Source organism: Cavia porcellus, unplaced genomic scaffold (assembly GCF_034190915.1).
Source record: "Cavia porcellus strain 051 isolate PalLab524CR breed Dunkin Hartley unplaced genomic scaffold, mCavPor4.1 scaffold_29, whole genome shotgun sequence".
Classification (NCBI taxonomy): domain Eukaryota; kingdom Metazoa; phylum Chordata; class Mammalia; order Rodentia; family Caviidae; genus Cavia; species Cavia porcellus.
In genome coordinates this window covers 34,467,802-34,490,268 of record NW_026947512.1, presented here as the reverse complement: position 1 = coordinate 34,490,268, position 22,467 = coordinate 34,467,802, and the positions used below count along the sequence as shown (strand labels likewise).

The window sequence follows — 22,467 nt, the reverse complement described above, 5'->3', positions numbered from 1 at the left end:
CTTACTGGGTCCTGACCTAGATCCCTGACCTCCCAAGTGAGTGTATGGCAGAGGTTACATAAAAAGAGACAAATTGTATGATATTTTAGGGCTCCAGAAGGGTCAAAACCCTTTAATTAAGTTCGTGACTCTGAGGGTTAAGACAAAATCTCTAGGACAGTCCTCTTATATTAGGACCAAGAGCAAAGGGCAGAGAAATTGAGGAAACTGCAGGCAAAGGCAGGATATTAGAAGTCACTTCAAGGTCGTCTCCAAGTAATGAATGGAGTCAATTCAGTAGCACTTGTCTAATCATGAACATATTGTAGGAATGAGACTGTAGGAGTAATTTCTGCAGCTGCAGTCTCTATCTTGTTAATTGGAGCTGGAGCCAAGTGTTCGCAGCTGTGGCCTTACCTTGCCCTTTGAGGTATCTCTGGCCTCACAGGCCACTACAGGTCTAAGCCAGGACCAGTGATTCAGAGAGATTCACTTACTATGCATCAGCTCCCATCTCCATACAGGAGCCTAGGCCTAGGACAGACTCACAGATAAACATAGGAAGCCAATTAGTAAAATTTAAATCCTGCTCAGAGCCACTTCATAGTGGTCTCCAACAGTCAGAAAAGATGGAAAATATAACCATACTTAAAGACAACAGCATGCTAAATAAATAACAAGGAAGAAAAAATATCTCCAAGGAAAAGAGATTTTAATTTCAAAAAATTATCATTAATAATGAAAAAATATCCACATAAGATATGTAAATGTAAAACCAAACATAGATGGGTATTGTCAAAATATGAATGAAGTGATTTAATACATTTAATGAAATGAAAAATTGATGTCAAGTATCCCAATAAAAATAGAAAATAAAAAAAATTGGATCTACATATACAATAGTTTAAAAACTAAGTTTATGTTTAGCAGAAGATATTTAAAAGGAGCAAAATGAGCTGGCTAACAGACAAAAATTAAAACAACCCAATTAGAATAAAAGAGAAATAAAACAGGAAGGGAAATAGACAAGCAAGGGCGTAACTAGAAGTAAAGTCTCAGTGGAAGTCTAGAGTGACCCATAGGAAGCTTTAGAAGGTAAGTTTTCATATCTCCATACAAATACTCATAACCAAAATGTCACAGGAAAAATGAATGGTGCTGAATAATTTTTAATGATGGTCCTAAAATTCTTGATAGTCTTGGTGAGGTAAAGTGTTCATTTTTTTAAAATTTTATTTGAAGAGAAAAAAAGCACAAAAGAGAAAAAGGGTAGAAATAGTACAAAATTAAAAAAAACAAAAAGCAAGAAATCTCTAGTTGATAAATTACATATTGTGCTCTTAGAAATAGTTGTTCATGTTACAGAATTAGAGCATATCAAGTGGACATTCAAGAGTGAAACTGCAAACAATTCTGTTCAACGATCCAACAAAACCTTAGTAATATGGTCATCAATTTTACACACTTAAACATATATGCAGTTATATCATTTAGAGCGAAAGTGTTCTTTATTGACTGTAATTTGACCCATAAGTTGACTCCGGATAGAGTTCTGCAAGTTCTTTTCTGCACTAAAATATAAATAAAACTGAGAAATTGAACTCAAAATGAAACAAAAACTAAAATCCTAAAATCAATGTTTTTGAAGTTCTGAAGGTTAACCAAATATTTATAACAGTAGTAATAACATGAATTCAACAAAAATTCCAATCTTTGTATTAAAAAAAAAAAAAGAGGAGAGATTTTGTGGCATTCTAATCTGTCCTATTCACAACCCTCCTTCACTTACGCTAGATCACAAATCCTAATTCATGGTGAAAAGAAGCAGCAGCCCATGGGTCAATGAGTCAGTGCTAGGCAGGGAGCACATATTACCTTTAGCCTTCTTTCAGAGCCTTATTTATTCCCAGAATATTTTTTGGTGGTGTTGTTTTCCTTGTCCAGTCTTTTTTGGGGAGATTCCTCTTGCAAACGCTTTTATTTGAACAGAATCAGAGCTAATGAAGTGTAAATATTCATTTTGCTGAGCTCAGTTGTCAAAATCAATATGACAGAAATGTTGAACATCACAGTCATCTTACTGCTGGAGGATAACCAGAGAAAACAATCCTCTGAACAAAAAGCTTAAAAGGAAAATCTAAGAGATGAGATGTCCACAGAGGGCATCAAAGTGTCAGGATAAGAAACCAGAATTCAGAGAATAGTCAGATCTCCTTTTAACTCAATACAACTTCTCCAGAATTTAACTTTTCTAGCCCAAAGGACCTATTCATTTCCTACCAGGCATCATTTTCTGATGGTAACAACAGCTGTCATCTTATCATAGTAGGGATCAAACTTACAAGGTGTAAACCCATAAATCTGAAAGTTTAACTTTATCCTAGCCATAGTGGTTCCTTGAGATAAGTTTTTTTTTTTTTTTTTTTTTTTTTTTTTTTTTTTTTTTTTTTTTTTTTTTACCAAAGTTAAACTAACTGGAATTTTGCAAAACCTAAGATGAAGAAGGGAACTATAGTCAGGCTTTCTTATTTACAGTATCTGTATCTACACATTAAACCAACCACAAACTGAAAATATGCTAAAAAATAATTATACTGAACATATAAAACTCTTTCTTCCTGTTCATTAATCCCTAAATAATACAATATAGCAACTATTGACAATAATTACATTGTTTCATTTATTATACATAATATAGATGTAAAGTAACTATGAAGGTGAGCTTAGGTAACATTGCAAATACTATATCATTTCCTATAAGAGAAATGATAGTCAGATTTTAGTATTACAGAGAATCCTAGTATTAATGCCTGACCTGCACAGTGGTGAAAGTTACAGGTCCAAAAACATACTTCATTTATACTTTAAGTGGATTAATTTATGATATGGAAATTACATATGAGTTAAAACTTATAAAAATACACTTTGTAAATATGAGTTAAACAAAATAATAAGTTTGATAAGCATGTAACTCACTGGCTAAAATGTATAAAAAGTGTATTAAAATACTGTATTATTTACTATATTATGACTGTCTTGGGGATAAAACTACTATCTCAGCCATTATTCATGCTTATTACTGATTTAATAATTAAATGGATATTATTATTTGATTGAATGCCAGCAAATAAATATATCTTTATATATTTATTTCCACACAATTCACTAGTACAAAAAGATAACAATTAGAATAAAAACTATTTTAATAGTTGACATCCTGATCTCAAATATACATGTGACTGACTTATGTATAATTTGTCAATTTTTATGTTATAAAAATTAACATAAATACAGAATAAAATAAATTTACATGCTTATATGATATCAAAAATAGGCAGAAAATAGTTGGAGAGAAAATATTCAAATTTAAGGAAGATGTATGTAGGCCATTTTTTCTTTTTATGGGTTGTAAAGTTTTCTTGTACTATAAAATTTCAAATGAAATAGTGAAAATGTTTAATTTCTTTGCACTAAATCTAGTTATTCCTATAAAAGGAAGACTGAGTTTTCAAAATTAACCAATGAATAATGTGATCCGATATTCTTTATTATCTTAAAATGAAAGTGAAAATGTCTAGAAGATTCCTAATGAGATAACTATTATAATTACTGATTTTACAATTAATATTTATTAACTCTAAGTATAAAAAGGAACTATAAATTTTAAAGTACTAAAAGTAAAATACAAAAATAGGGAAATGTTGCAAAAAAAAAGAATATCTATCCTATCATTGGTAGGAATAGAAATAAGTTATGAAATACTTTATATGTTCCATAAGTCAACCAAATTTAAAAGCTTAAACACTCCATGTTACAAATAACCTGAAGAAAAAAGCTGTCACCTTGATCAAATTTGGTATATCTAAATGTCTCTTTTCTCCCTAAAGTAGTAAGAAAAATAAATTGCAAACATAATCTAAATGTCCCACTTTGAAATTAAAAGGAGAATCCTCATTAAATGCATCTTCATAGTCTTCTATGCCTCGAGAAGTTTACAAAATGAAAGAAGAGACTGCAGTAACAAATACATCAAGATATGAATGAAAAAAATGATTAAAAATGCTAATAAAAATAAAGTGCATATAATTATCATTTGTAACTAAACATTCATGTTTTGATTGTATTTGAGTCTGTGTGTATATTGATTGGCAAGTTGTGCCTCCTTTTAGATACATTGTGAAAGAGTAGGCAGTCATGTCTCCATCCAGTGTGCTATTTCATCAGAGTATTTTACTAACTTTCACTGAAAATGATTTATCTTTTGTTAACACAAAAAACGTAAAGAATAAAGTCATGAAATGTAATGTGTTCCTCCTGAGATATTTCTTAATTTGTGTCTTGTGAGGTTTATTTTTATGTTTTCATAATGCATTTTCAAACGATGCTATGAATTACAAAATGAAGAAGAGATTGAATATAACTTATTTTTGGGATCTTAAGTGTATGTATAAGTAGTAAACAAGGGTTAAATAATGAGATATATTGCATAGAAGTCAGAAATACTTTCATAAATGCTTTGTGAGACTTTCTTTTTTCTTACTAATTTCCAATCACGTTTATTTTTATGATTGAAATGAGGTAATTTTAGAAATTTTAAAAATTCTCATAAATCTGGAATGTTTGAAATTTCAATAAATTTTGCAATTTATTTTGGAGAAAGTGAACATTTTTATATATTGATGTGCGTGTGGGTTTCTCCATCTGCTCAAGTTGTATTTATGCTGTGGAGTTATGTTTTATAGTTTCTGCTACTTGTTATCAGATTTATTGCTATGCACTTGATAGATTGTACTGCTGTAGTGAATGGAACCTTACAGTTTTAAAAATTTTCAGTCTAAATTATGTGCATGCAGTTTGCTCCAGGAAATGTTGGATTACATTGGAACTGCTCAAGCAGTAAATCTTTACTAACTCTCTAAATTAGTGGTCTATTGTGTCTTTTTATGTTTATATATTGTTAATAAATTTGAATATACGTTGATTTTCTAGAAGATCAGTTAGCTCCCTAGATTTTAAATTTTACATAGAAATTGTCTGTATTTATTATATTTTATGTACTTTTATTGTAGTTTTCTTGCTGTTAGTACTATTATACTTGGAGAAAACAAGTATTAGAGGTCTGATATGTGAATTTTACAGTTAAGTGTTCTTTATTGGCCATCGCTGATAGAATTTCTCTCTAATGATCCAAGGATGTCATCTATTGGCATATATACAGGGTTGATTCTTATGTGACCTGGCAATGGCTGGGTGTGAAACCAGCTGGTACTCACCTGGACATGACTAATGTCCCTTGCAGTGGTCTGGAAACCTGATTTTTCCTATTCCTGCTGTCACTCCTGACATTTTAAATTCCTCATGTGTTTACTAGGCCGGCACCTGACACTTAATAATACAATGACAGTAATATCAATATTTCTCCACCTTTCAGTTGTTCCAATAAGTTATTTGAAGAAACTTAGTTTTTTCTGAACACACATTTCTGGGTTCTCTATTTTGAACAAGAGAAGTGGAGAAATCTGGAATGTACTAAATTGTCAGCCACAATAATAAGTCACAATCATCTTCTAGAGGTGATTGTATGGGATCCTCAACAAAAATGTTGCCGAGATTCTTTATACATAGTAGAAACAGACAGTTGAAATTGTCCAGTCCCCAGGCAGCTGAATGGCACAGCAAGAGAACAGAGAAAGAGTGTTTCACTTTGGAAATTGGTCTGTAAGCAGATATTATTGCTCTTAACTACTACAGGATGGGTGTCATCAGGTTAACCTGTAGCTTTTCCTCTTTCTGTCTGATATTTAATTTGCCCTGATTGAAAAAAATTCTTTTAAATAATTAGAGGAAAAACAAGAGAATATTTGCAATATAGACTACTTTCATCTGATCAACAATTTTCAGTGCGACTAATTTATAAACTGGCACATAATTAACTTTGCAAAGAACTTGAATGTCATGGATATCTTTAGATTTTAATCCTGTGGTAATAGATCACAATAATTGTCTATGCTTCCATGTCCTAAAAGGAATCTTAGATAGAAAAATTGAGTTTTATCTAGTCCAATCAGTTAACGTTATAAAAAATCCTTCACATCAGGTATAAAGAAAATATTTGAGTGAAGTTTGATTTTTTTTCACTCGTCAGCAAAAGCATTTTGTAACTAGTATTATCTTAGTTCACAGAAGCAAGTAAAGAATCCAGAATTTATTTTTACTTTATACCTGGAGATTTAGTCAGAGCTCTAAATTTTTCCCATCACAAACTTATTCTTTATAGATTGTCAGACAGTCTTGGATGGCCAGTTATCATTGTAATTATGTTATCATAATGAATATTTTCTATACTAAACTTCATTTAAAGTCTCTATAACATTTTTATGTAATTTATTGCTTTGTATTTCGTTTAAATATCATCATCTACTTGATTTTCTTTTTCTTACAACTTTGTTTGTTCCCATAAATTTCAACTTTCATTTGTATCAATTCCATCTAATTTTGAATATTGTATTGCTTATTTCCTCTTACAAATGTAAAATATATTTCCAAATATAAAATGATTTTTCATATTTATAATTCCAATAATTTTTCTATGTTAATACAATTGTTATATATTAGACAATATTACATTTCATTATATAATATACATTAAAGGTAAAAGAATCAATTGATATGTGACTAAAATCACTTTTGATACCTTAAGTCATATATCCAGAAATATGAAACATTATTTGCTGTTTGTATTTTGTATTTGTAATTTATATATTAATATCTATATACACTCAATGTCTCTAGACAATTGTGTAGTCTACTATGTAGTAATACTTTATATTTTATAGTACATGCTTACTCTTTATTACTGTTTTTAAAATTGTATTAGATTTGAGGTATTCATTTAATTTGGGTCCATAAAATTAAACCTCTTGAATGGTTTTACACTGTCTTGTTATGTTTGATAACTGTAGTGTATGAAGGTATACTCAAATATTTCAAGGAAAAGAGATGCTATGGTAGCTACTATTATGTCGGGTTGTCTTGTGATGAAACACTATGTTGCTTAAATTGTTCTGTTCTGACCTGTGTTGTTATGTCCTCTTTTATCTTAATCTTTTTTAATTAAAAATCCTCTTTATTTGCTTGCATGCATACTAATTTGTTGTATTTTAATTGCTTATATTGTCTTAATTATTTTCTATTTCAATGATACTTCTATAAGTATTTTCAAATTTAACAGTAAGCATTTACTGTGTCAAATATGGTGGTTAATGCTACATGTGTACCTTTTAAACTCAAATACATATTTTTTAAAGAAAAAGTAGAGTTGGGGTTTAGCTCAGTGGCACAAGCACCTGCCTGGCAAGTGTGAGGTCATGAGTTTGATCTCCTATACCAAAACAAATAAGCAAAACAAAGTGTAAAAGTAAAAAGTTGTTTTTTCAGACTTTCAAATGAACAATAGCTGTATGTTACCAGATAGTAGTTACACACACACACACACACACACACACACACACACACTGAGACACATATCTGTTATACATATTAGTATATGGGACAATAAATATTTGGACAATGTCTACCAGTGCTAAAAGTTCTGTTTCCAGTATTGATTGGAGATTGGAGATTTTGGTGAGTTTTATTATTAGAAAGATTTTGAGAACTAAGTCTCTATGTATGTTAATACATTTTAAATTTGAATGGATTCAAATCAGTCATTATAGAATTGGATAATCACACAAGCAATGGGTAAAAATTACCTAATTTTATGCATTTTCATTTAACAACTAAATATTTTAAATTAAAATGTAAATATCCCAATTATACTGTGATTCAATCTCTAAATATCAACTAGTTCATTAATTCATATTTATTAAAATTTATTTTTTATTCAATTCCTAAAATATCTGTTATTTTTTCTATTCAATATGCATTTCATGTTCAGAGGCTAACACATTAGCACGCATCCTCTTATTCTCTTATTCTGTTCAACTATACTTTCATTTTTATCGAGAGTCAGCAATAAATTAATAGCCCATGTTATTTTTTCTCTGTATTCAATCCCAATGTAGGAAAATCCTTCTAGCATGTCTTAATGTAAAGAGTGAGGGAATTGACCTTGAATTCCACTTCCAGTCGACTGGCACCGTTTCCAGATTCTATTTTCAAATGTGTAACAGAAGGGATAGTTGTCGTGCACAGCTCCCAGTCCAATTCCCCTTTTCTGGCCGGTTTTCATCTTCTGGCTCCGCTCTACTTTGATTAAGTGTTTTTCTGAACATTGTTTCCAGGTTTTTTGGTTTTGAGCCAAAACACAGAGCCAGTGTTGTACACTGAGGATTACACTTGAGAGCCAGCTTTGCAGCCAGGTTCTGTTTGCTTTGCCCTTACTCACAGCAAGTTATCCATGGGAAGCACCACTCTCTCCTAACCCACTCTGCCCTCACTTGTTTATCGCATGTTCTTCCTGTAATTAGCAATGATTTGAAATCTCCGCTTCAGCAAACATCTCCAAAAATGTGTTTTAGGGAGGATCTCATTATTCATCTTAGGTTCTGTCTGTTGGAGTTAACTCATCAGTAGTGGTAAAATTATAGAATTTAAAGAAGACTAACAAGTGATTCAGGAAGATGGAAAATGCATTTTGAGTGTCAAGATTTATGCATATAATTTTCCACTTTTCCTCTACTCTAAATCTACCTCACAGTAATGTCAATTCCTCCAAGATGTCACTGTTGGATTATCTGTCAGAATTAGTATCAAATGTTGCTAAAATACTTCACTGACAGTCTCAGTATTAATTGAATAGTTGATAAGGATGCCATGTGAGGCCTAAAAAAAAGCTTTAAATTTTGAATCAGAAGTTTTTGATCATTAAATTTCAGAAATAAAGTTTTTAATACTGAGTAGTGTTAATGAAGCTAACAATGAATCTGATCTGATATGATCTGGTATGTGGCAGTGATTAATTTTAAATGAATTGATATGTTAAAATTTCTCCACAATTTGATAAATCCAGTGTATTAAAATATGTACATTTCAAATATTCCTCTAAAATAAAAGTAATGTTATGGAATTTCTTATTGTAAAGAGCAATATTCTAAGGGGAGTTTTTAAAGTTATACTGAGGTATGTATATATTATATTGGTATTCTTTAAACCCTTTAAAATTAGTTTTCTTACATACTATTCCCAACATTATTACATTTTCATAATCACTTTTGTTACCAAATTGTTCACCAACTGAGCTATCCCAGACTTAAGCATAATTCTGTAATCGCCATGGTGTGTATGGGTATCAGAAATTAAACACTAAACATAGCTAGGAAGTTTACTGCCCTATAGACTATATTTTAAAAAATTTCCCTGTATATTATGAAATTCTTTTAAAAAATTTTCAAGATAAGCAAATTACATTTTTGGATAGAAATTTTTCTACTCTACTGGTCAGAACTATGCATTTTTCTTTAAATACAAAGTTTCATATTTCCTTCATAAAACAGTATCAATGTCCCTTCATTTACAAAATGTTTACATGTTTCATTAGTGAGAAAACCAGGAACACAAATTTTATACAAAATAACTTATTTTTTTACTTTTAATGATAATGATTATACTAGAATTTTCTATATTCAAACTGTCCTTTCATTTTTTGGTAGAAAATTGTATATTTACAATTCATTCTTATTTCAATATTGAATACCTGATACTTGTATACTAGTACTATAGTAATATTGTGGCAGAAATTATTTCTCTCATATTTTAACATAATTTCTATACCAGAAACTGTAGAACCATGAAAGAAACTCAATAAGTTATCTCTTATATTGTCTCAAAAATCCTGAAAGGCAAGAGATTGATGATGCTTTCTTTGTTTCTTTTTTTTTTTTTTTTCCTCATGGCTGTGGTACCTGAAATTCAGATAACCGTTGAGTGACTTGCCAAGAGTATATGTCAGTCCTATATTACATAAAATTCCGCCTCTGTAGATACTGAAAGTGCAATTAGTTAGTGACATAGAATATTTTTAAAACGTTGCTAAAATATATAAAATTTTGCTAAAATTCTAAAAGAGTCAGTTAAAATAAATCGCATATCATATAAAATTATTATTTTATTCTGTGTATCATCTAATTTTCTTTTTCTTTGAATTTAAAATTTAAATGTCTAAATTTGAAATTTTATTATTTATGCTCCATCTGCATATATAGTAGATAAATAATATGCAAGATATCTGATATTCCTGGTGAATTTTTGACATTAGTCTCTATAATAATTCTAGCATGGATTAACATTATTCGGGTCAACTGTGTTGATATATAAGCCTATTTTATATATAAAAAATGAAAGCACTATAAATATATTTTGATGACTTACAGTCACTCAGAAAACACTTAGGTTACAAAGATATCCCAGGTGAGTATCTTTAAATATACTTGACTAAGTGCCCAGAAGCAGTGTTATTCTCCCTTATCATATCATTATATTATCTGTAGTTATTCATGTTGATAATATTTACTCTGTATATGATACAATGATAATGGAGTTGCTCCTCTGTGGTGTTCCTCCCTAAAACTAGTAACATGAGAAAAAATATATTTGAGAGATATTTTGTCGAATACCAAAACAATTATACTATCCTTAACAGACTCTTGAATAGGAAAAGAAAATCAGTAAAAACAAAAGCAAACAGTAAGGAGCTGTCAATTATGTGAAATTTTAGTTAATGGTAGATCAATAATGATTCGTTATTTCAAATATAACATATTGTGAAGTTAGCCACTCATGCAGAGTATGTGCGATTTTACTGCATCATAGTTTCAGTATTTTTGTAAGTCTAAAGCTGATGAACATACATTGTACCTAATCATCATCCATAACAATATTGTAAAAATTAGTATGTATATAGTGGGGTTTATTTTCTCCTAACATACTTGAATCTATTTCAATACTATATTTGCATAGTCCCCAGTTTTAAATAAATTTGATATTATTTTACTATTGATAACTGCCAGCCCACTGATCTTTGCAGAATCAAATTCTAGCAACACACTGTGCTAGGCTGTATTTCTCAATTGATTCTCCTTTTTTAATTCGCACAATTTATTTATTTGCTTAGGAAAAGGTGGTAATGTTAACAATTGCAGTATTTTTTCTGATATTACACTGCAATTGTACATAAATGATGAGCTACTATTTCCTGATTATCATCACATAAATATCACTTTGATTGCAGACTAGTACTATACTATGATGAATTATTTTTTCAGTGATTTAACTTCTCCTATGATTAACTCATTTTCCTGAATGGACCCAATTTTTTAAGAAATATGTTCTAAGTGCTATATTTTAGGTATGTAAGAGTCCTGATAACCACTTCAGAAAATCTAAGTATAATGTTCAAAACTGGTATTTCAATAAGTCAATACAATTATTTTCTCTGTAAAATGAAATTTTGTGTCACTCTACAAATTGTAGGGGACTCTGATTGTCAAACACAGGTGTATAAAATCAGTACTGAGGGAAAGAGAAAGCTCATTTGGGGAAGATGGTTCAATACATTTCAAGGATCCTTTTGGATCTGTTAGTTGAATCAGTGACTCCAAAACACAGAATATAAAACAGGCTAGCACCATAAGAGAGAACGGGGTAGGCATGGCAGCACTATGTTGTAGTTCAAGAAAGTAGTCTAAAATACAAAATAGTCATTAAATTTAAATAATATATGTTAGGATAAGTTTTCCTAACTCTGCATTGTAAAGAATTCAAAATGCATTTTAACCACTATCCTAACATATCATTCATGTCTTCTTTATTGTGTCTATATTCTTTATCTTCCATTTTTTTCAGTTCCTTATGATTCACAGAAATATTATTAGCCTTTGGAACAAGTCTTTTTTTCCTGTTTATTGAATTAAACTGTAAGATAATATAGCTGGGAATTTAGCTCAGCAGCATAAGCACCTGCCTGGCAAGTGCGAAGTCCAGAGTTCACTCCCTGGTACAAATAACAACAACAACAACAAAAATAGATACCTGTGTGTCAACACTAAGTTAAATAATGAAAGAGGTGTGGATTTACGTAGAGTTAAGGAAGTACATATTAAAGTATCATGTGATATATGGCATACATGAATGTTTTTGTGATGACATACTGGCACTTCAGAGTCAAATAACACCAGAAAGTCTAGAGCAAAATTAGAATAGATAGTAAATAGCACAGAGGGAGAGAGAGATTTTCCAATTGGGGAGGAAATTAAGAAATGAAGGAAGGAGGAAAAATGGAAGGAAGAGAATAAAAAAGGAAGTAAGATGTTTCATCTACATAGTATCAACTCCCTACAAGAGATGTAACATTATGTGTAGTACTAACAACTATAAATCTAGATCACATGGAGTAATGTGGAGCTTCATTCATTTGAAGTCATATATCTTTATACATATACATGTATACATATATATATATATATATATATATATATATATATATATAGTATATGTACTATAGTATATATAGTATATACACTATACATATATATTATATATATTGAAATAAGTATATAATATACATGTAAACCTTGTTCAAATTTTTAGTTGTCTATGATTAAAATCAGGGGAAATTATGACTAAAAACAATTTATTTGTGTTTCTAGAAAAATGAATATACCTTTCATTAAAAACATTGTTGCATAAATCAAACATTTGGAGTAGTCTGCTTAGAACTCCAATTAAATAAATAGCCAGGTGTAGTAGTTAATGCCTGTAATCCCAGCGCTCAAGAGGCTAAGGGAGGAGGATTCCTCTGAGTTTAAGGCCAGTCGTGGTTACATAGTGAGTTCAAGACCAGCCTGAACTACATAACAGATCCTGTCTTAATCAATTAATCAATCAAACAATCAATCAATAAATCAATAAAATTTTAAAAATAAAGTTGAAATAAAAGCTTAAAATAAAAAGAGCCATGGTACTGACTTTCCATTTTCATATAGAAACACTTAAAAATATTTTCCCCAAAATACTTTTATTATCCTGGTATCCAGTGACAAAAAATAAAAATTAAGATGAAACAATTATGTAGCAGGTCACAGCAGGATTTTTGGGTCTTTGGTGAAAATAAGAGCTGTAAAGAGACCTGCTTCTACTCCCCAAATATCAAGGACATCAAAAAGAAGTGGTTGGTTTGGAATTTTAGAGAAGATCCAAACAAAACAAATGCTTCAAAGAATCTGAAGACACAGTACATAGCATTTGAATTTGCAGCCAAATTTCTTACTCACCCTCTGTTTTTTGAAAAGAATCATAGTAAGATGTAGTTTAACTACTTTGAAGGCAATAAGATTCACTATGATGCCCATTCTGGTTTGACTATTATCTTCTTTTGAAGTCCTGTAATGTTTACAATGTTTAGGTTTTATTGGTTTTGTTCTCTACTGTTTTGTTCAACTTTATAATCCATAATGAGATAGACGATTCTTTTTAAGGAAGCAAGAGGAATTATGGTAACCATTGTTGATAACCTTGTACTCTGTTTTTACATCATGTACTGTGTCTATCCTTGGTTTTGACTGACAGCTTTGTTTTGTCATATTTGGTTTTATTTTCTTCCAAAAAAGTAATAAGAACTATGGGAGTAATCATACCCAAAATGTGTAAATTTTGTTGTAAAAAAAGTGAGGAAAAAAAAGTGCTCTAAAGAATACAACTGCAAGTGTGTTTACATATGTTAGGATAGATGACCATATTATGGAGTTTTTGTTGGATCATTGAACACAACTGTTTGCAGTCTCAATGTTTGAATGTCCACTTTGTATGCTTTAATCCTGTCACATGAGCAACTATTTCTAAGATGACAATGTGTAATCTATTAACTGGTGATTTCTTACTTTTTTTTTTTTTTTTTTGTAGTCCTGTATTACTTGTACCCTTACACTGTTTTGTCTTGTTTTTTTTTTTTCTCCTTTTAAGTAAAATTAAAAAAAAAAAGATGTAGTTTAAGAAGTCATCCTGGAGTGTTGCTTTTGAATGCTGAAGATGGTGGTGTTTGCCTTCGTCTGCTCTTCGAAATATTTAAAAATATCAATATAAACAAAGATGATTTTACAAAGTGATGTCTTAAGAATAAAGAAAGTTATTTTCCCAGATTCTAAGTAATTAGAAGCAAAGAAGCAATCTTCAGCAAACAGTCCCTCCTGCCTCTTCCTCACTGAAGAGCAAGGAAGTGTGTAAGCGAGAAGAGATGAGCTAGTGACTCCCTACATTTCATCCAGAGCTCACCCAAGGAGAGTATGAAACCAATAAGAAAAATGACACATAAGACAGTATCAGAGGGAAAAAAGCAAGAAGAGAGAGAAGAAAAATAGTTAATGATGGTACTTCTTACATGGGTTACAAGTGATAAACTGGGCGGATTTATTTTTAAGCATCACCATGACTGTGTCTTTTTCCAGTTTCAGCATTTAGTGTATATATTGCATCTTTTTCAAAAGACATTAAATGACCAGATTTGTTAGCAGTCTGTCTATGGGACTCACTGCACTGAGATTGCTTTATTGCTTTACATAGATATGTACATACAAAACAAATTTGCTATTACTTTTGCTATTATTTCATTGATCATCTTTATGTTTAATTAATGTACACAGTCATGATTGTATAAAAAATTCATTGTAAGGAGAATGCTGTGTCTAAGTAATATTGCTTTTACTGAAAATAATTCAACTGATAAAGACCTATGCATGATAAATTGTACTTCTTATCATCTAAAGGATTCCATTAGAGAAAGCAAACTATTTATAAGTAATATTGCTTTTATTAGGTATGATTGAATTGATAGGAACTTATTTATGAACATTTAAAATGAGAGTTCTGCTTTAGGAGATTTAATGTTCTTAAATTTTAATATAACATACAATAACCCACTTGGATAGGTGCTCACTTCAAATGGAGTAAATTCTTCCAAGTGAATGTATTACCCAGAGGGCAAACCACGACTGTTAAATGCTGCATTTTGTCATTGTCCAACTAGATGAGAGCATGAAATATTACTTTATATAAGCAATAAAGGCAACTTGCCTGAACCCTTGTCTAAAAGGTCTAATTTATTAACCATGCCTTGAAACTGAACGAGCTTAATAATATGTCCTTTTAAAATACTTCTGTGTGATGCTTATTTTTTAAAAGAGAAAAACAATTGCCAACATATGAAAAACTCATTATTCTAATTAGAAAAATATTGAAGTCTAAGATTTATTCAACAAATCAATAGTTAATTAGTGATGTGTCAAACTATAAATATATGTTAGTATAGCATATGTAGCTAAAATGAAATGTCTGTTTTTCATTTCTGTAGCTGTAAAGAATAGGTCACAAAGAATGAAATAAAAAGGAAATTACAAATCCAGATGATACTAGAACATAGTGAAACCACTTTCTTACTGTGACCTCAATAATGGAATCCTGTCATTTGGTTTCTCAAAAAGTATTGTAGCTTTTATCATTTATAGAAATGCTTTGTGTATACAATTAAAAGAATTAACAGTGATAAATACAAACTAGACCTTCTCTGACTTTTTAAAATTCACATTTTTTAAAAATAAGAATGCATTCATAAAGAATTTAAGTGTTTATGTTTATGTTCTTTCACACATTTATATGATTGTCATAGATAATGAAACTATTACTTTTCTTCCTCTTTAAAAAGTAATCAGTATTAGTGTTAGATAATTTCCCAGCATGGAGTAAGTAAGACGTGAAAAGCAAAAACTAAAACAGGAAAAAGAAAAGATTCTCAGGTTTTGAACTACATGAAGAAATTGCCTCTATTACTTTCTCATTTCTGAGACAGACACACTTCGAAGGAGAAAAGGTTTATTTATTTATTTTCTTACATTTTGCAGAGGTGTCAGTCTGCTGTCCGCTGTGCCCAGGCAGGGCAGCATGCAGGTGCACATGGTAGAGGACAAGCTGCTCTTGGCATGGCAGTAGACAGCAGGTGACGGATCAAGCAAGGATGAAGGGAGACAGGCCAGTCTAAGCTGTATCTTCTGTCTCCTCAGCTCCCAGATCACATGTAGTTATGCATTCATCAGTGGGCTGATACACTGAAAGGCTCTACCCACATGTTCCAATCATCTCTCTAAGGCCCACCCATGAGCACACAAGGCTCCAGGGGGACATCAGAATATGTACTACAACTCATGATTGTGCGTGCAAACTTTAATAGTCTTATTTTTAATTTTCTCTTATGAAAAATATCTTTTCAGAAATATTTTAAGGTAAAAATATGTCTTCAAAATGTATTAATTTGTATTTTGCACAAATACACCCATTAAAAATCAACCTATATGTATTTATCAATCACAACTACTATGCTGATTCAAATGACAGTTTCTGCTTGCATGTGTTCCAAAAATTGTATTATGTTTATATTTTGAAAGCTGTGTAAATTTTGAAAGCAAAATATAGTGTATTATATAGGAATAAAATAAAATATTGAGATATGAGAATTTGAAATTACAGCAACTATTGTTTATTTGAGATATGGAGATATAAAAATAATGTGACCAAAATACCATTTTGATTGAGGTTGATATAAAGTGTTTCAGTTTTGATTGTGAGACAAGAGTTATGAATGTAATATGAGCAGATGAAACAGACACAGATTGTTCCATAAAGAGGTTCATATTCAATTCAGTGCTAAGAATCTGTCGAATTTAGAAATGTTAAGAGTACTTTGCAGCAGGAGAGTACACAAAACAAAATATTTTGTGTGAGTCATTATATGATATTCAAGATAATTAACCACAATGTTTTCAAATTTTAAGTGAGAGGTACTAAATCGTACAGTAGTTAAAATGAAAGAGAGCACAGGGAGAAAACTTAGTAAGGAAAGGAGAATAAAAAATATTTTGTTGAAAAAGTAAAATGAATGTGAATTTGAAACTACTTTAAAATTATAAGTTTATTTATATTAGTTATATGCCATATTTAAGAAGTCAGTACTTAATTATTCATTTCGTTTCATGTTCCTATAAACACCTAAAATCAAATCATATATTTAAAAACACTGCATTTTTCAATAGAAGAGCATCAAGTCCATTGAGTTAAAGAACAAAAACAGGAAAATGGTAGACAAGACGATTAAGTTTAGTAGGTAAGGTAGAGACTTCTGGAATCAGAATCTCTGCTACCACTGTTTTGTTTAATGAACTTCATTGTCTTATTAATCTCCTCATCTATAAAACACATGAAATAATAGTTTTTCTTTCAAAACATTTTTGCTGTTACTATATTTTGTGGTCTATTTATGATATTGAGGTTAGATAGAAACAACAAAGACAATTAGAAAGCAGCCAGGCATATCCTAATTGTGTAGAGCTTGTACATTTCAGAAAGCTGCAACTTTTGATTCACAGTAAAAGTTACTCAAGACTATTCATTTTGGTAATTTGAGGATAATTCTGGATTTTTTCCTTCCAGACCCATCACACTAAAAGTTCTTTCCTGATGTAAGCCCCAAATTAATTTAGTTGTTAAAATATAGGACAGAAAATTAGTCTTAAAATAAATAAAATTAAGCAAACTCAAAGACCATTTAGATCATAGATCTTATTTTTTAACTGCTCATACACTTCACATGTAAAATGTGTATGTGTTTATATTTTAAATTCAGTCAAAATAACATCCTATTAGGAGATAAAGGATTTTTCCTCTCTTCAAATATTAAAGTTGCTTCTTAACATTTATTATACACAAGATGACAAAAATGTTGTCTTTGACTGAAATCTTAAAATGAAAAAAACACACTCAAATGAGAAAAATCAAAGCTATACCTGAACATAATAAAGTGAGTAAATCTGACCTTAAAATCTGAAAACAATTCTATAAACATATTTTCTCACTAGTGTAAGTGTCTGAAAGTGTAAACAATATTCAATACGAGTAAACAATATTCAAAATGTGCATCAGACATTGTGAATAGAAAAGAAACTGTACAAAAGAAAAGGAAAACTGTGACAGGAGAAAGGGAAAGGAAGAGAAAAAGAAAATACATAAACAAACACGAGACAGATAAAGACAGGGATGTAGCTGGCTTCCCTTGGTCCACTGAGGGGAAAGTGTTGTGCTAGCAATTTTTTGGACAATGTTTCATGCCTGTGTTTTCCACTCTGAGCAAGTACACTTTCAAATAATTTCATGACTATTTTACTACAAAGTGAATGTAGTTGGTTCATAGGGAATAAGATGCGTGTCATAGCAGTTGGGAAAATGAAAAGGGAAAGGAGGACTGGAAGAGATTTGCAGGAGAAAAGGCGGAGAAGGAGGATAAAAGAGAAAAATAGAAGAAGAAAATCAGTGGAAGAATTTATTTTGCTTCAACCAAGATATTCAACACGATGTAAATTTGTTGGGAGCCTGCCGTATTACCCATGAGAATATAGCCACAAGATGGCGTCTGCCTACCACCTCGCTGCTCCCCCGCCCATCGTGTGCCCAAGATGGCGCACACATCCTGCTTCCTGGTTCTTGCTCGGCTTACTGTCCCCGCCATATATGGTAATGATTGATTGCTTCCTTGTTGCCGCCCAATCGCCTGTCCCCACGTGTAATCCCATGATTGGATAACATTAGCCTTCTGCAGCTCCTGTGACTGTGTTGAAAAAGGGTACGTACCTGCAGGTGAGCGGCGGCTTAACCCGGCCTTGGTGGATGCACTTTAAGGGATCTACTGGTTGACCCCTTGCGGGGATCCACATTGCCCAAAAAAGAAGGGCAGGCCTCTGTTGGCTATTGCGCCTCGGGGCTCTTTAATTTTGTTAAAGAGCCTTATCGCTGTGGTTGTTGCTTAAGGTGCGAGGGATTAGGATAGATAAGCAAACGGTGCTGCAGTTTTTCGAATGTATCGATGGTTTGGCCCCATGGTTTCTGCCCACCGGATCCCTCACTTTACCCTCCTGGGAGAAGTTAGGATGTGATATTCAGTTTGCTGAGGAACAAGGGATGGGTGTCGACCCTATGGTCTGCCCCATATGGGAGATGGTTCGGGCATGTCTTAAAGCCGAAAGCATGGTAGGCGCAGCTCAAGGGCTTAAGGAGGCGTGCCATGCTTTCGAGCGGGCATGCTCAGAGAGTTCCAGAGGGGCCTCTGAGGCTGGTTCACCGGATCGCTCCTCAGATTCGGAAGGGGAGGGCCCCCTGACAGGCCCAAAAGGGGAAGACGGCGGCAAGACATGCTCGCGCCATGATACAGGACAGGAGACTGATAAGCCCTCTAGAACCTTATGTAAAGGGTTGATGGAGAGCTTAGAGGAAGAGCTCGAGAGAGTGGAGAATGATACACAGGAAGTGCATACCCCAGGCGGGACGAGACCAACCCCGTCTGCCCCTCCCTGGGAACCACCCCAGGAAATGAGCGCACCTGGAGGCTGGGGGCCGCCCCCTCCCTTCCCTGCCACACTTCCGTCCTCCGGACGCCGCTCGTTTCATGGTCGCTTGTGGGACGTCCTGCGTAGGGGCCTTGCCTCATATGACATCCCCGGTTTCTATCCGGTCTTTCAAGACCAGGCCGGTGTGCCTTATTATCAGGCCCTGGACATGAAAGTGGTTAAGGGATTAAAAGAGGCAGTTTCTACCTATGGCCCCAACGCTCCGTTCACACAGGCTCTTTTGGATAATATAGGAACCACCCCTTTGACACCCTCGGATTGGGCACAGCTTGCAAAGGCATGCCGGTCTCCAGGCCAATTCATGGACTGGAAGGCTTGGAACGACGAGTATTGTGGGGAGCAAGCCGAAAAGAACGCTAGGGAGCGCAATGCTAGATGGAACAAGGATATGCTACTAGGTCAGGGAGCCCATGCGCAAGATCAAATCCGGCACCCTCAGGCAGTTTATGATCAAATTACCAAGTGCGCTATTGCCGCTTGGAAACAGCTTGCCAAGCCAGGCGAACATACCGCCTGTCTTACTAAGACTGTGCAAGGGATGACAGAGCCATTCTCTGACTTTGTGGCCAGGATGCTAGATGCCGCCGGCAAGGTCTTCCCCGACCTCAGTGTGGCGCAGCCCCTGGTAAAGCAGCTAGTCTTTGAGCAGTGTACTAAGGACTGCCGTGCAGTCATTACACCACATAAAAACAAGAGTTTAGAAACCTGGACCAAATTATGTAGAGAAGTGGGGGGACCACTCTCTAATTCAGGTCTTGCAGCCCTGGTGGGCGCTTCAATTAATGCGGCCCTCGGCTCCCACCCTCCAGCAACACAACAGCAGATGCAAAAGAGTAAAAAATGTTTTGAGTGTGGCCAGCCGGGACATGTCAGGAGGTTCTGCCCAAACAAAGAAGGTAAAGGTAGCGCTTCTCAACAATATGGGCCATCTGATATGGGACAAGCGGGCCTTTGCCAACGGTGCCGCAAGGGCCATCATGCTGCTAAGGACTGCCGCTCCAGTTTTGATAAGGAGGGCAATTCTCTGACTGGCCGTAAAGACTCACAGCCAAAAAATGGCCAGAGGGGGCCCTCCTACAAGGCGGGCCCCTTTTCCCCCAGCAGCCCCTTTCCGGGAGTAAACAGCCAGTCAGGGCTACCCCAGGGTCAGCAGGAGTGGACCTCTGTGCTGCCTCCGGACTCATACTAACACCTGAAATGGGAGTCCAATTGATAGAAACTTCATTTAAGGGGCCCTTACCACCAAAGACTGTCGGCCTCCTGCTGGGACGCTCCTCGGGTCGTGCCCGGTGTTATTGACTCTGATTTTCTGGGTACAGTTAAAATCATGGTGCAGTCTTTACAGGGGACACTGATCATCAATAAAGGAGATAAGATACCTCAGTTACTCATCCTACCTAGCCTGCATGATCAATTTCCTGCCAAGCAGCATTCTCGGGGTGATCAGGGTTTCGGGTCCATGGGTAAAAACTTCGTTGGCCTCCATATGACCTTGCAGGAACGGCCTATGTTGCTCCTCTCGGTCAATGGTAAGAAAATTAAAGGGTTATTAGAAACCGGCGCTGACCGTTCCATCATCTCTCATAAAGATTGGCCGGCCTCTTGGCCGCCTAATGTGGCAGAACAGACTCTCCAGGGATTGGGATTCCTGCATTCACCCAGTGTGAGTGTGCAGTCCCTTCCCTGGCAGGATGAGGAAGGACATGCTGGTACATTTCAGCCTTATGTCCTCAACCTTCTGGTGACCCTATGGGGCAGAGATATATTAGTTCAGATGGACATCACCCTGAATACGGGATGTTCCGAGGTGGCTCAAAACATGATGAAACGGATGGGCTATACCCCTGGCAAAGGCTTGGGCATCAAATTGCAAGGAAATACCTCTCCTGTGCCCACCGTCACTAAAAGGGGCAGGAAAGGACTGGGTTTTTCTTAGGGGCCGCTGTAATGCCTCTCGCGCCCACCCCTATAAAACTGACATGGAAATCGGATACCCCGGTTTGGGTGACGCAGTGGCCCCTACCAATAGAAAAGATAGAGGCAGCATCTCAATTAATACAAGAGCAACTGCGGCTGGGGCACATTCAGCCGTCTACTTCACCTTGGAATACCCCTATCTTTGTCATCAGGAAAAAATCAAGGAAAGTGGAGACTCCTCCATGATTTGCGGGCTGTCAATGCGCAAATCCAACCGCTGGGAGCGGTGCAACGTGGCCTTCCAGCACTTACAGCCCTGCCCCGAGGGTGGCCCCTCTATGTGATAGACCTAAAGGACTGCTTTTTGGCATTATAGAACGAGCTCATAGAACGCTCAAGCTGGTATTACAAAAACAAAAAGAGGGAATAGGTCATGGCCTCCCCCCGAAAGGAAGACTCTCATTGGCCCTGTTTACATATAATTTTTTTAAACTTGAATGCACACGATCACTCCCCTGCAGAGGAGCATACCAGTCCCTCCCCTATGCACAAGGGCATGGTAAAATGGAAGGACGTCCTTACAGGACAATGGAATGGCCCGGACCCAGTGCTCAGCTGGACCCGAGGTGCGGTTTGTGTCTTCCCACAGAAACCAGGGAAGGAGCTGGTGTGGATTCCAGAACGACTGGTGAGGATCTCCAACGTGCCACGGTCAGTGGAACCCCAGATACCTGAAGATGACCCCGGCATGGAAAATTGATCGCTTCCCCAGATGCGAGGTAACCGAGGTTTGGAGGACCCCTTTGGTATCACCCGCCGCAGGTGTCCAGGGAGCCCCCATTAATACCAGGTTCCCCAAACAAAGCTACAGCATATACTTCTGCACACTATTGCTTGCCGCCGCTGCTAGCATGGCTGGTGCAGAGGACACCCAATATCTCTGGGGTCTTTGGCATCATCCTCCTACTCTGGCCCCCTTTTCCGCAGCATCTCCTGCATCACCCACGGTGTACACTATTAATCAAACTGTCTTAGACCTTCCCCATAAACGTGTTTCACACACCCGTTGTGAGTTCAATATGTCCTTCCCGCTTACCCCTGACACGATTATACTGTCATATGCAAATTTGTC

At 34.6% G+C, this 22,467-nt stretch overlaps 1 pseudogene; it reads right to left on the bottom strand.

Annotated features, from left to right (window-relative positions):
- The window catches only part of LOC100715437 (eukaryotic initiation factor 4A-I-like), a 95,806-nt pseudogene extending 77,078 nt beyond the window's left edge, over positions 1-18,728 (bottom strand).
- Positions 18,729-22,467: the final 3,739 nt, after the last annotated feature.